General features: G+C 34.8%; 3 non-coding genes across 3 annotated transcripts; all 3 read right to left on the bottom strand.

Annotated features, from left to right (window-relative positions):
* Positions 1-3048: 3048 nt before the first annotated feature.
* On the bottom strand, positions 3049-3122 carry TRNAS-ACU (transfer RNA serine (anticodon ACU)). Its single transcript has one exon. It is a non-coding gene; the product is annotated as a tRNA-Ser (tRNA).
* Positions 3123-7717: 4595 nt separating this feature from the next.
* TRNAS-ACU (transfer RNA serine (anticodon ACU)) lies at positions 7718-7791 on the bottom strand. Its single transcript has one exon. It is a non-coding gene; the product is annotated as a tRNA-Ser (tRNA).
* Positions 7792-12396: 4605 nt separating this feature from the next.
* TRNAS-ACU (transfer RNA serine (anticodon ACU)) lies at positions 12397-12470 on the bottom strand. Its single transcript has one exon. It is a non-coding gene; the product is annotated as a tRNA-Ser (tRNA).
* Positions 12471-16123: the final 3653 nt, after the last annotated feature.

Below are 16123 nucleotides of genomic sequence, written 5' to 3' on the forward strand. Positions count from 1 at the left end.
TTTCTTTAAAAAATCCACTTAATTTTCTTTACCCTATTATTAAAAGGGTAATTGACAAAAACAAACTACATTGTCACCAGAAGAGCAATACAAAATGTACAAGTGATATATTAAAATCATCTTTCCAGCTTGAATTTCAATGATGCATTGGGGCAACGATTTTGTGAGAAACATCTTCACCCTTAAATAAAGATTTTCTTAATTCCTTACCTGTGTGCTAATTAGATATCACCTTGTTTTCACATTAAACAGACTTCTACATGAGAAAGCAGCAAGGATGCAGTGGCGTTAATGTTTCCTGGCGTCAACCTGTATTATTTCAGTAGACATTGAAATGAGGATGCATCTTGCTGCCTTTCCAATGAAGCAAGTTTAATTTAGTAATAGGTGAAAAACCATCCCTACAAAGGTATTAATCAGAGACTTGGCTTTGTGGACACTTTTCAGAGAACAAATTTGTTAGCATAAAAATAAAGCCAGAAAATGAAGAGCTGTTTAATCACTCAATTGGATTTTTTTGCCAGCATATTTCTTTTTCTCTGCAACCCACTGCTAAATTGTGCTTCCTAGCTGTTTTTATAAAATCACTGAATCAAATCTAACTCTGATTACATCAGAGAAGGCCAGGTACCCTACACCATAAGAGGGGGTTTGAAATTTTGACTTGTCTACTTAAAGATCACCAAAATCTGATAACAAGGTCAATTACGTCCCTGGGTAGGATTGAACCACCAACCTTTTGGTTAATAGCCATACACACTAACTGATTGCGCCACAGAGACACTTTGCAAAAGTACATACTGACAAAGGCTAATAAGCATTCATCTAGAACGTTTCCTAGAAAAACTTTAAAAAGTCAATAATGTGGAGAGTTTTTGTAAGATGTTTCTTCCATCAACCAACGAAGAAACACATTGGTACTTTCCCAGGATGAGTGAGTGCTTCAGGATCTATTGCACTTACATGTGCAGCAGAGTACAGCAATGGAAGCATGCTGGGCACATAACCCAGAGGTAGGCAGATGGAAACTATCCTCTGCTATATGCATTTTTTTTTGTTAATTAAAGTAATCCAAAACTGGGATTGATATGTTGGCTCTTTTATTTTTACTTACAGTACAATAACTTTTACCATTTTAATTTGTTTTAATAGTATATTGACAGTATTGTTTTCTTTCAAAAATCCACTTAATTTTCTTTACCCTATTATTAAAATGGTAATTGACAAAAACAAACTACATTGTCACCAGAAGAGCAATACAAAATGTACAAGTGATATATTAAAATCATCTTTCCAGCTTGAATTTCAATGATGCATTGGGGCAACGATTTTGTGAGAAACATTTTCACCCTTAAATAAAGATTTTCTTAATTCCTTACCTGTGTGCTAATTAGATATCACCTTGTTTTCACATTAAACAGACTTCCACATGAGAAAGCAGCAAGGATGCAGTGGCGTTAATGTTTCCTGGTGTCAACCTGTATTATTTCAGTAGACATTGAAATGAGGATGCATCTTGCTGCCTTTCCAATGAAGCAAGTTTAATTTAGTAATAAGTTAAAAACCATCCTTACAAAGGTGTTCATCAGAGACTTGGCTTTGTGGACACTTTTCAGAGAACAAATTTGTTAGCATAATTATAAAGCCAGAAAATTAAGAGCTGTTTAATCACTCAATTGGATTTTTTTTGCCAGCATATTTCTTTTTCTCTGCAACCCACTGCTAAATTGTGCTTCCTAACTGTTTTTATAAAATCACTGAATCAAATCTAACTCTGATTACATCAGAGAAGGCCAGGTACCCTACACCAGAACAGGGGGTTTGAAATTTTGACTTGTCTACTTAAAGATCACCAAAATCTGATAACAAGGTCAATTACATCCCTGGGTGGGATTGAACCACCAACCTTTTGGTTAATAGCCGTGCACACTAACTGATTGCGCCACAGAGACACTTTGCAAAAGTCCATACTGACAAAGGCTAATAAGCATTCATCTAAACCGTTTCCTAGAAAAACTTTAAAAAGTCAATAATCTGGAGAGTTTTTGTAAGATGTTTCTTCCATCCACCAACGAAGAAACACATTGGTACTTTCCCATGATGAGTGAGTGCTTCAGGATCTCTTGCACTTACATGTGCAGCAGAGTACAGCAATGGAAGCATGCTGGGCCCATAACCTAGTGGTAGGCAGATGGAAACTATCCACTGCTATATGCATTTTTTTTTGTTAATTAAAGTAATCCAAAACTGGGATTGATATTTTGGCTCTTTTATTTTTACTTAAAGTACAATAACTTTTACCATTTTAATTTGTTTTAATAGTATATTGACAGTATAGTTTTCTTTAAAAAATCCACTTAATTTTCTTTACCCTATTATTAAAAGGGTAATTGACAAAAACAAACTACATTGTCACCAGAAGAGCAATACAAAATGTACAAGTGATATATTAAAATCATCTTTCCAGCTTGAATTTCAATGATGCATTGGGGCAACGATTTTGTGAGAAACATCTTCACCCTTAAATAAAGATTTTCTTAATTCCTTACCTGTGTGCTAATTAGATATCACCTTGTTTTCACATTAAACAGACTTCTACATGAGAAAGCAGCAAGGATGCAGTGGCGTTAATGTTTCCTGGTGTCAACCTGTATTATTTCAGTAGACATTGAAATGAGGATGCATCTTGCTGCCTTTCCAATGAAGCAAGTTTAATTTAGTAATAGGTGAAAAACCATCCCTACAAAGGTATTAATCAGAGACTTGGCTTTGTGGACACTTTTCAGAGAACAAATTTGTTAGCATAAAAATAAAGCCAGAAAATGAAGAGCTGTTTAATAACTCAATTGGATTTTTTTTGCCAGCATATTTCTTTTTCTCTGCAACCCACTGCTAAATTGTGCTTCTTAGCTGTTTTTATTAAATCACTGAATCAAATCTAACTCTGATTACATCAGAAAAGGCCAGGTACCCTACACCATAACAGGGGGTTTGAAATTTTGACTTGTCTACTTAAATATCACCAAAACCTGATCACAAGGTCAATTATGTCCCTGGGTGGGATTGAACCACCAACCTTTTGGTTAGTAGCCAGACACACTAACCGATTGCGCCACAGAGACACTTTGCAAAAAGTACATACTGACAAAGGCTAATAAGCATTCATCTAGAACGTTTCCTAGAAAAACTTTAAAAAGTCAATAATCTGGAGAGTTTTTGTAAGAATTTTCTTAAATCAACCAACGAAGAAACACATTGGTACTTTCCCATGATGAGTGAGTGCTTCAGGATCTCTTGCACTTACATGTGCAGCAGAGTACTGCAATGGAAGCATGCTGGGCCCATTACCCAGAGGTAGGCAGATTGAAACTATCCTCTGCTATATGCATTTTTTTTGTTAATTAAAGTAATCCAAAACTGGGATTGATATGTTAGCTATTGTATGTTTACTTAAAGTATAATAACTTTTACCATTTTAATTTGTTTTAATAGTATATTGACAGTATAGTTTTCTTTCAAAAATCCACTTAATTTTCTTTACCCTATTATTAAAATGGTAATTGACAAAAACAAACTACATTGTCACCAGAAGAGCAATACAAAATGTACAAGTGATATATTAAAATCATCTTTCCAGCTTGAATTTCAATGATGCATTGGGGCAACGATTTTGTGAGAAACATCTTCACCCTTAAATAAAGATTTTCTTAATTCCTTACCTGTGTGCTAATTAGATATCACCTTGTTTTCACATTAAACAGACTTCCACATGAGAAAGCAGCAAGGATGCAGTGGCGTTAATGTTTCCTGGTGTCAACCCGTATTATTTCAGTAGACATTGAAATGAGGATGCATCTTGCTGCCTTTCCAATGAAGCAAGTTTAATTTAGTAATAGGTAAAAACCATCCTTACAAAGGTGTTCATCAGAGACTTGGCTTTGTGGACACTTTTCAGAGAACAAATTTGTTAGCATAAAAATAAAGCCAGAAAATGAAGAGCTGTTTAATCACTCAATTGGATTTTTCTGCCAGCATATTTTTTTTCTCTGCAACCCACTGCTAAATTGTGCTTCCTAGCTGTTTTTTTTATAAAATCACTTAATCAAATCTAACTCTGATTACATCAGAGAAGGCCAGGTACCCTACATCATAAAAGGGGGTTTGAAATTTTGACTTGTCTACTTAAAGATCACCAAAACCTGATCACAAGGTCACTTACATCCCTGGGTGGGATTGAACCACCAACCTTTTGGTTAGTAGCCAAACACACTAACTGATTGCACCACAGAGACACTTTGCAAAAGTGGATACTGACAAAGGCTAATAAGAATTCATCTAGAACGTTTCCTAGAAAAACTTTAAAAAGTCAATAATCTGGAGAGTTTTTGTAAGACGTTTCTTAGATCAACCAACGAAGAAACACATTGGTACTTTCCCATGATGAGTGAGTGCTTCAGGATCTCTTGCACTTACATGTGCAGCAGAGTACTGCAATGGAAGCATGCTGGGCCCATTACCCAGAGGTAGGCAGATTGAAACTATCCTCTGCTATATGCATTTTTTTTGTTAAAGTAATCCAAAACTGGGATTGATATTTTTGCTCTTTTATTTTTCATTAAAGTACAATAACTTTTACCATTTTAATTTGTTTTAATAGTATATTGAAAGTTTTGTTTTCTTTTAAAAATCCACTTAATTTTCTTTACCCTATTATTAAAAGGGTAATTGACAAAAACAAACTACATTGTCACCAGAAGAGCAATACAAAATGTACAAGTGATATATTAAAATCATCTTTCCAGCTTGAATTTCAATGATGCATTGGGGCAACGATTTTGTGAGAAACATCTTCACCCTTAAATAAAGATTTTCTTAATTCCTTACCTGTGTGCTAATTAGATATCACCTTGTTTTCACATTAAACAGACTTCCACATGAGAAAGCAGCAAGGATGCAGTGGCGTTAATGTTTCCTGGTGTCAACCTGTATTATTTCAGTAGACATTGAAATGAGGATGCATCTTGCTGCCTTTCCAATGAAGCAAGTTTAATTTAGTAATAGGTTAAAAACCATCCTTACAAAGGTGTTAATCAGAGACTTGGCTTTGTGGACACTTTTCAGAGAACAAATTTGTTAGCATAAAAATAAAGCCAGAAAATTAAGAGCTGTTTAATCACTCAATTGGATTTTTTTTGCCAGCATATTTCTTTTTCTCTGCAACCCACTGCTAAATTGTGCTTCCTAACTGTTTTTATAAAATCACTGAATCAAATCTAACTACATCAGAGAAGGCCAGGTACCCTACACCAGAACAGGGGGTTTGAAATTTTGACTTGTCTACTTAAAGATCACCAAAATCTGATAACAAGGTCAATTACGTCCCTGGGTGGGATTGAACCACCAACCTTTTGGTTAATAGCCGTGCACACTAACTGATTGCGCCACAGAGACACTTTGCAAAATTCCATACTGACAAAGGCTAATAAGCATTCATCTAAAACGTTTCCTAGAAAAACTTTAAAAAGTCAATAATCTGGAGAGTTTTTGTAAGATGTTTCTTCCATCCACCAACGAAGAAACACATTGGTACTTTCCCATGATGAGTGAGTGCTTCAGGATCTCTTGCACTTACATGTGCAGCAGAGTACTGCAATGGAAGCATGCTGGGCCCATAACCCAGAGGTAAGCAGATTAAAACTATCCTCTGCTATATGCATTTTTTTTTGTTAATTAAAGTAATCCAAAACTGGGATTGATATGTTGGCTCTTTTATTTTTACTTAAAGTACAATAACTTTTACCATTTTAATTTGTTTTAATAGTATATTGACAGTATAGTTTTCTTTAAAAAATCCACTTAATTTTCTTTACCCTATTATTAAAAGGGTAATTGACAAAAACAAACTACATTGTCACCAGAAGAGCAATACAAAATGTACAAGTGATATATTAAAATCATCTTTCCAGCTTGAATTTCAACGATGCATTGGGGCAACGATTTTGTGAGAAACATCTTCATCCTTAAATAAAGATTTTCTTAATTCCTTACCTTTGTGCTAATTAGATATCACCTTGTTTTCACATTAAACAGACTTCCACATGAGAAAGCAGCAAGGATGCAGTGGCGTTAATGTTTCCTGGTGTCAACCCGTATTATTTCAGTAGACATTGAAATGAGGATGCATCTTGCTGCCTTTCCAATGAAGCAAGTTTAATTTAGTAATAGGTGAAAAACCATCCCTACAAAGGTGTTAATCAGAGACTTGGATTTGTGGACACTTTTCAGAGAACAAATTTGTTAGCATAAAAATAAAGCCAGAAAATTAAGAGCTGTTTAATCACTCAATTGGATTTTTTTTGCCAGCATATTTCTTTTTCTCTGCAACCCACTGCTAAATTGTGCTTCCTAACTGTTTTTATAAAATCACTGAATCAAATCTAACTCTGATTACATCAGAGAAGGCCAGGTACCCTACATCATAAGAGGGGGTTTGAAATTTTGACTTGTCTACTTAAAGATCACCAAAACCTGATCACAAGGTCACTTACATCCCTGGGTGGGATTGAACCACCAACCTTTTGGTTAGTAGCCAAACACACTAACTGATTGCACCACAGAGACACTTTGCAAAAGTGGATACTGACAAAGGCTAATAAGCATTCATCTAAAACGTTTCCTAGAAAAACTTTAAAAAGTCAATAATCTGGAGAGTTTTTGTAAGATGTTTCTTCCATCAACCAACGAAGAAACACATTGGTACTTTCCCATGATGAGTGAGTGCTTCAGGATCTCTTGCACTTACATGTGCAGCAGAGTACAGCAATGGAAGCATGCTGGGCCCATAACCCAGTGGTAGGCAGATGGAAACTATCCACTGCTATATGCATTTTTTTTTTTTGTTAAAGTAATCCAAAACTGGGATTGATATTTTGGCTCTTTTATTTTTACTTAAAGTACAATAACTTTTACCATTTTAATTTGTTTTAATAGTATATTGACAGTATAGTTTTCTTTAAAAAATCCACTTATTTTTCTTTACCCTATTATTAAAAGGGTAATTGACAAAAACAAACTACATTGTCACCAGAAGAGCAATACAAAATGTACAAGTGATATATTAAAATCATCTTTCCAGCTTGAATTTCAATGATGCATTGGGGCAACGATTTTGTGAGAAACATCTTCACCCTTAAATAAAGATTTTCTTAATTCCTTACCTGTGTGCTAATTAGATATCACCTTGTTTTCACATTAAACAGACTTCTACATGAGAAAGCAGCAAGGATGCAGTGGCGTTAATGTTTCCTGGTGTCAACCTGTATTATTTCAGTAGACATTGAAATGAGGATGCATCTTGCTGCCTTTCCAATGAAGCAAGTTTAATTTAGTAATAGGTGAAAAACCATCCCTACAAAGGTATTAATCAGAGACTTGGCTTTGTGGACACTTTTCAGAGAACAAATTTGTTAGCATAAAAATAAAGCCAGAAAATGAAGAGCTGTTTAATAACTCAATTGGATTTTTTTTGCCAGCATATTTCTTTTTCTCTGCAACCCACTGCTAAATTGTGCTTCCTAGCTATTTTTTATTAAATCACTGAATCAAATCTAACTCTGATTACATCAGAAAAGGCCAGGTACCCTACACCATAACAGGGGGTTTGAAATTTTGACTTGTCTACTTAAATATCACCAAAACCTGATCACAAGGTCAATTATGTCCCTGGGTGGGATTGAACCACCAACCTTTTGGTTAGTAGCCAGACACACTAACCGATTGCGCCACAGAGACACTTTGCAAAAAGTACATACTGACAAAGGCTAATAAGCATTCATCTAGAACGTTTCCTAGAAAAACTTTAAAAAGTCAATAATCTGGAGAGTTTTTGTAAGAATTTTCTTAAATCAACCAACGAAGAAACACATTGGTACTTTCCCATGATGAGTGAGTGCTTCAGGATCTCTTGCACTTACATGTGCAGCAGAGTACTGCAATGGAAGCATGCTGGGCCCATTACCCAGAGGTAGGCAGATTGAAACTATCCTCTGCTATATGCATTTTTTTTGTTAATTAAAGTAATCCAAAACTGGGATTGATATGTTAGCTATTTTATGTTTACTTAAAGTATAATAACTTTTACCATTTTAATTTGTTTTAATAGTATATTGACAGTATAGTTATCTTTCAAAAATCCACTTAATTTTCTTTACCCTATTATTAAAATGGTAATTGACAAAAACAAACTACATTGTCACCAGAAGAGCAATACAAAATGTACAAGTGATATATTAAAATCATCTTTCCAGCTTGAATTTCAATGATGCATTGGGGCAACGATTTTGTGAGAAACATCTTCACCCTTAAATAAAGATTTTCTTAATTCCTTACCTGTGTGCTAATTAGATATCACCTTGTTTTCACATTAAACAGACTTCTACATGAGAAAGCAGCAAGGATGCATTGGCGTTAATGTTTCCTGGTGTCAACCTGTATTATTTCAGTAGACATTGAAATGAGGATGCATCTTGCTGCCTTTCCAATGAAGCAAGTTTAATTTAGTAATAGGTAAAAACCATCCTTACAAAGGTGTTCATCAGAGACTTGGCTTTGTGGACACTTTTCAGAGAACAAATTTGTTAGCATAAAAATAAAGCCAGAAAATGAAGAGCTGTTTAATCACTCAATTGGATTTTTCTGCCAGCATATTTTTTTTCTCTGCAACCCACTGCTAAATTGTGCTTCCTAGCTGTTTTTTTTATAAAATCACTTAATCAAATCTAACTCTGATTACATCAGAGAAGGCCAAGTACCCTACACCATAAGAGGGATTTTGAAATTTTGACTTGTCTACTTAAAGATCACCAAAATCTGATAACAAGGTCAATTACGTCCCTGGGTGGGATTGAACCACCAACCTTTTGGTTAATAGCCATACACACTAACTGATTGCGCCACAGAGACACTTTGCAAAAGTCCATACTGACAAAGGCTAATAAGCATTCATCTAAAACGTTTCCTAGAAAAACTTTAAAAAGTCAATAATCTGGAGAGTTTTTGTAAGATGTTTCTTCCATCCACCAACGAAGAAACACATTGGTACTTTCCCATGATGAGTGAGTGCTTCAGGATCTCTTGCTCTTACATGTGCAGCAGAGTACTGCAATGGAAGCATGCTGGGCCCATAACCCAGAGGTAAGCAGATTAAAACTATCCTCTGCTATATGCATTTTTTTTGTTAATTAAAGTAATCCAAAACTGGGATTGATATGTTGGCTCTTTTATTTTTACTTAAAGTACAATAACTTTTACCATTTTAATTTGTTTTAATAGTATATTGACAGTATAGTTTTCTTTAAAAAATCCACTTAATTTTCTTTACCCTATTATTAAAAGGGTAATTGACAAAAACAAACTACATTGTCACCAGAAGAGCAATACAAAATGTACAAGTGATATATTAAAATCATCTTTCCAGCTTGAATTTCAATGATGCATTGGGGCAACGATTTTGTGAGAAACATCTTCACCCTTAAATAAAGATTTTCTTAATTCCTTACCTGTGTGCTAATTAGATATCACCTTGTTTTCACATTAAACAGACTTCTACATGAGAAAGCAGCAAGGATGCAGTGGCGTTAATGTTTCCTGGTGTCAACCTGTATTATTTCAGTAGACATTGAAATGAGGATGCATCTTGCTGCCTTTCCAATGAAGCAAGTTTAATTTAGTAATAGGTGAAAAACCATCCCTACAAAGGTATTAATCAGAGACTTGGCTTTGTGGACACTTTTCAGAGAACAAATTTGTTAGCATAAAAATAAAGCCAGAAAATGAAGAGCTGTTTAATCACTCAATTGGATTTTTTTGCCAGCATATTTCTTTTTCTCTGCAACCCACTGCTAAATTGTGCTTCCTAGCTGTTTTTATAAAATCACTGAATCAAATCTAACTCTGATTACATCAGAGAAGGCCAGGTACCCTACACCATAAGAGGGGGTTTGAAATTTTGACTTGTCTACTTAAAGATCACCAAAATCTGATAACAAGGTCAATTACGTCCCTGGGTAGGATTGAACCACCAACCTTTTGGTTAATAGCCATACACACTAACTGATTGCGCCACAGAGACACTTTGCAAAAGTACATACTGACAAAGGCTAATAAGCATTCATCTAGAACGTTTCCTAGAAAAACTTTAAAAAGTCAATAATGTGGAGAGTTTTTGTAAGATGTTTCTTCCATCAACCAACGAAGAAACACATTGGTACTTTCCCAGGATGAGTGAGTGCTTCAGGATCTATTGCACTTACATGTGCAGCAGAGTACAGCAATGGAAGCATGCTGGGCACATAACCCAGAGGTAGGCAGATTGAAACTATCCTCTGCTATATGCATTTTTTTTTGTTAATTAAAGTAATCCAAAACTGGGATTGATATGTTGGCTCTTTTATTTTTACTTACAGTACAATAACTTTTACCATTTTAATTTGTTTTAATAGTATATTGACAGTATTGTTTTCTTTCAAAAATCCACTTAATTTTCTTTACCCTATTATTAAAATGGTAATTGACAAAAACAAACTACATTGTCACCAGAAGAGCAATACAAAATGTACAAGTGATATATTAAAATCATCTTTCCAGCTTGAATTTCAATGATGCATTGGGGCAACGATTTTGTGAGAAACATTTTCACCCTTAAATAAAGATTTTCTTAATTCCTTACCTGTGTGCTAATTAGATATCACCTTGTTTTCACATTAAACAGACTTCCACATGAGAAAGCAGCAAGGATGCAGTGGCGTTAATGTTTCCTGGTGTCAACCTGTATTATTTCAGTAGACATTGAAATGAGGATGCATCTTGCTGCCTTTCCAATGAAGCAAGTTTAATTTAGTAATAAGTTAAAAACCATCCTTACAAAGGTGTTCATCAGAGACTTGGCTTTGTGGACACTTTTCAGAGAACAAATTTGTTAGCATAAAAATAAAGCCAGAAAATTAAGAGCTGTTTAATCACTCAATTGGATTTTTTTTGCCAGCATATTTCTTTTTCTCTACAACCCACTGCTAAATTGTGCTTCCTAACTGTTTTTATAAAATCACTGAATCAAATCTAACTCTGATTACATCAGAGAAGGCCAGGTACCCTACACCAGAACAGGGGGTTTGAAATTTTGACTTGTCTACTTAAAGATCACCAAAATCTGATAACAAGGTCAATTACGTCCCTGGGTGGGATTGAACCACCAACCTTTTGGTTAATAGCCGTGCACACTAACTGATTGCGCCACAGAGACACTTTGCAAAAGTCCCTACTGACAAAGGCTAATAAGCATTCATCTAAAACGTTTCCTAGAAAAACTTTAAAAAGTCAATAATCTGGAGAGTTTTTGTAAGATGTTTCTTCCATCCACCAACGAAGAAACACATTGGTACTTTCCCATGATGAGTGAGTGCTTCAGGATCTCTTGCACTTACATGTGCAGCAGAGTACAGCAATGGAAGCATGCTGGGCCCATAACCTAGTGGTAGGCAGATGGAAACTATCCACTGCTATATGCATTTTTTTTTTGTTAATTAAAGTAATCCAAAACTGGGATTGATATTTTGGCTCTTTTATTTTTACTTAAAGTACAATAACTTTTACCATTTTAATTTGTTTTAATAGTATATTGACAGTATAGTTTTCTTTAAAAAATCCACTTAATTTTCTTTACCCTATTATTAAAAGGGTAATTGACAAAAACAAACTACATTGTCACCAGAAGAGCAATACAAAATGTACAAGTGATATATTAAAATCATCTTTCCAGCTTGAATTTCAATGATGCATTGGGGCAACGATTTTGTGAGAAACATCTTCACCCTTAAATAAAGATTTTCTTAATTCCTTACCTGTGTGCTAATTAGATATCACCTTGTTTTCACATTAAACAGACTTCTACATGAGAAAGCAGCAAGGATGCAGTGGCGTTAATGTTTCCTGGTGTCAACCTGTATTATTTCAGTAGACATTGAAATGAGGATGCATCTTGCTGCCTTTCCAATGAAGCAAGTTTAATTTAGTAATAGGTGAAAAACCATCCCTACAAAGGTATTAATCAGAGACTTGGCTTTGTGGACACTTTTCAGAGAACAAATTTGTTAGCATAAAAATAAAGCCAGAAAATGAAGAGCTGTTTAATAACTCAATTGGATTTTTTTTGCCAGCATATTTCTTTTTCTCTGCAACCCACTGCTAAATTGTGCTTCTTAGCTGTTTTTATTAAATCACTGAATCAAATCTAACTCTGATTACATCAGAAAAGGCCAGGTACCCTACACCATAACAGGGGATTTGAAATTTTGACTTGTCTACTTAAATATCACCAAAACCTGATCACAAGGTCAATTATGTCCCTGGGTGGGATTGAACCACCAACCTTTTGGTTAGTAGCCAGACACACTAACCGATTGCGCCACAGAGACACTTTGCAAAAAGTACATACTGACAAAGGCTAATAAGCATTCATCTAGAACGTTTCCTAGAAAAACTTTAAAAAGTCAATAATCTGGAGAGTTTTTGTAAGAATTTTCTTAAATCAACCAACGAAGAAACACATTGGTACTTTCCCATGATGAGTGAGTGCTTCAGGATCTCTTGCACTTACATGTGCAGCAGAGTACTGCAATGGAAGCATGCTGGGCCCATTACCCAGAGGTAGGCAGATTGAAACTATCCTCTGCTATATGCATTTTTTTTGTTAATTAAAGTAATCCAAAACTGGGATTGATATGTTAGCTATTTTATGTTTACTTAAAGTATAATAACTTTTACCATTTTAATTTGTTTTAATAGTATATTGACAGTATAGTTTTCTTTCAAAAATCCACTTAATTTTCTTTACCCTATTATTAAAATGGTAATTGACAAAAACAAACTACATTGTCACCAGAAGAGCAATACAAAATGTACAAGTGATATATTAAAATCATCTTTCCAGCTTGAATTTCAATGATGCATTGGGGCAACGATTTTGTGAGAAACATCTTCACCCTTAAATAAAGATTTTCTTAATTCCTTACCTGTGTGCTAATTAGATATCACCTTGTTTTCACATTAAACAGACTTCCACATGAGAAAGCAGCAAGGATGCAGTGGCGTTAATGTTTCCTGGTGTCAACCCGTATTATTTCAGTAGACATTGAAATGAGGATGCATCTTGCTGCCTTTCCAATGAAGCAAGTTTAATTTAGTAATAGGTAAAAACCATCCTTACAAAGGTGTTCATCAGAGACTTGGCTTTGTGGACACTTTTCAGAGAACAAATTTGTTAGCATAAAAATAAAGCCAGAAAATGAAGAGCTGTTTAATCACTCAATTGGATTTTTCTGCCAGCATATTTTTTTTCTCTGCAACCCACTGCTAAATTGTGCTTCCTAGCTGTTTTTTTTATAAAATCACTTAATCAAATCTAACTCTGATTACATCAGAGAAGGCCAGGTACCCTACATCATAAAAGGGGGTTTGAAATTTTGACTTGTCTACTTAAAGATCACCAAAACCTGATCACAAGGTCACTTACATCCCTGGGTGGGATTGAACCACCAACCTTTTGGTTAGTAGCCAAACACACTAACTGATTGCACCACAGAGACACTTTGCAAAAGTGGATACTGACAAAGGCTAATAAGCATTCATCTAGAACGTTTCCTAGAAAAACTTTAAAAAGTCAATAATCTGGAGAGTTTTTGTAAGATGTTTCTTAGATCAACCAACGAAGAAACACATTGGTACTTTCCCATGATGAGTGAGTGCTTCAGGATCTCTTGCACTTACATGTGCAGCAGAGTACTGCAATGGAAGCATGCTGGGCCCATTACCCAGAGGTAGGCAGATTGAAACTATCCTCTGCTATATGCATTTTTTTTGTTAAAGTAATCCAAAACTGGGATTGATATTTTTGCTCTTTTATTTTTCATTAAAGTACAATAACTTTTACCATTTTAATTTGTTTTAATAGTATATTGAAAGTTTTGTTTTCTTTTAAAAATCCACTTAATTTTCTTTACCCTATTATTAAAAGGGTAATTGACAAAAACAAACTACATTGTCACCAGAAGAGCAATACAAAATGTACAAGTGATATATTAAAATCATCTTTCCAGCTTGAATTTCAATGATGCATTGGGGCAACGATTTTGTGAGAAACATTTTCACCCTTAAATAAAGATTTTCTTAATTCCTTACCTGTGTGCTAATTAGATATCACCTTGTTTTCACATTAAACAGACTTCCACATGAGAAAGCAGCAAGGATGCAGTGGCGTTAATGTTTCCTGGTGTCAACCTGTATTATTTCAGTAGACATTGAAATGAGGATGCATCTTGCTGCCTTTCCAATGAAGCAAGTTTAATTTAGTAATAGGTTAAAAACCATCCTTACAAAGGTGTTAATCAGAGACTTGGCTTTGTGGACACTTTTCAGAGAACAAATTTGTTAGCATAAAAATAAAGCCAGAAAATTAAGAGCTGTTTAATCACTCAATTGGATTTTTTTTGCCAGCATATTTCTTTTTCTCTGCAACCCACTGCTAAATTGTGCTTCCTAACTGTTTTTATAAAATCACTGAATCAAATCTAACTACATCAGAGAAGGCCAGGTACCCTACACCAGTACAGGGGGTTTGAAATTTTGACTTGTCTACTTAAAGATCACCAAAATCTGATAACAAGGTCAATTACGTCCCTGGGTGGGATTGAACCACCAACCTTTTGGTTAATAGCCGTGCACACTAACTGATTGCGCCACAGAGACACTTTGCAAAAGTCCATACTGACAAAGGCTAATAAGCATTCATCTAAAACGTTTCCTAGAAAAACTTTAAAAAGTCAATAATCTGGAGAGTTTTTGTAAGATGTTTCTTCCATCCACCAACGAAGAAACACATTGGTACTTTCCCATGATGAGTGAGTGCTTCAGGATCTCTTGCACTTACATGTGCAGCAGAGTACTGCAATGGAAGCATGCTGGGCCCATAACCCAGAGGTAAGCAGATTAAAACTATCCTCTGCTATATGCATTTTTTTTTGTTAATTAAAGTAATCCAAAACTGGGATTGATATGTTGGCTCTTTTATTTTTACTTAAAGTACAATAACTTTTACCATTTTAATTTGTTTTAATAGTATATTGACAGTATAGTTTTCTTTAAAAAATCCACTTAATTTTCTTTACCCTATTATTAAAAGGGTAATTGACAAAAACAAACTACATTGTCACCAGAAGAGCAATACAAAATGTACAAGTGATATATTAAAATCATCTTTCCAGCTTGAATTTCAACGATGCATTGGGGCAACGATTTTGTGAGAAACATCTTCATCCTTAAATAAAGATTTTCTTAATTCCTTACCTTTGTGCTAATTAGATATCACCTTGTTTTCACATTAAACAGACTTCCACATGAGAAAGCAGCAAGGATGCAGTGGCGTTAATGTTTCCTGGTGTCAACCCGTATTATTTCAGTAGACATTGAAATGAGGATGCATCTTGCTGCCTTTCCAATGAAGCAAGTTTAATTTAGTAATAGGTGAAAAACCATCCCTACAAAGGTGTTAATCAGAGACTTGGATTTGTGGACACTTTTCAGAGAACAAATTTGTTAGCATAAAAATAAAGCCAGAAAATTAAGAGCTGTTTAATCACTCAATTGGATTTTTTTTGCCAGCATATTTCTTTTTCTCTGCAACCCACTGCTAAATTGTGCTTCCTAACTGTTTTTATAAAATCACTGAATCAAATCTAACTCTGATTACATCAGAGAAGGCCAGGTACCCTACACCAGAACAGGGGGTTTGAAATTTTGACTTGTCTACTTAAAGATCACCAAAATCTGATAACAAGGTCAATTACGTCCCTGGGTGGGATTGAACCACCAACCTTTTGGTTAATAGCCGTGCACACTAACTGATTGCGCCACAGAGACACTTTGCAAAAGTCCATACTGACAAAGGCTAATAAGCATTCATCTAAAACGTTTCCTAGAAAAACTTTAAAAAGTCAATAATCTGGAGAGTTTTTGTAAGATGTTTCTTCCATCCACCAACGAAGAAACACATTGGTACTTTCCCATGATGAGT

This window comes from Pseudophryne corroboree, chromosome 3, assembly GCF_028390025.1.
Source record: "Pseudophryne corroboree isolate aPseCor3 chromosome 3, aPseCor3.hap2, whole genome shotgun sequence".
Classification (NCBI taxonomy): domain Eukaryota; kingdom Metazoa; phylum Chordata; class Amphibia; order Anura; family Myobatrachidae; genus Pseudophryne; species Pseudophryne corroboree.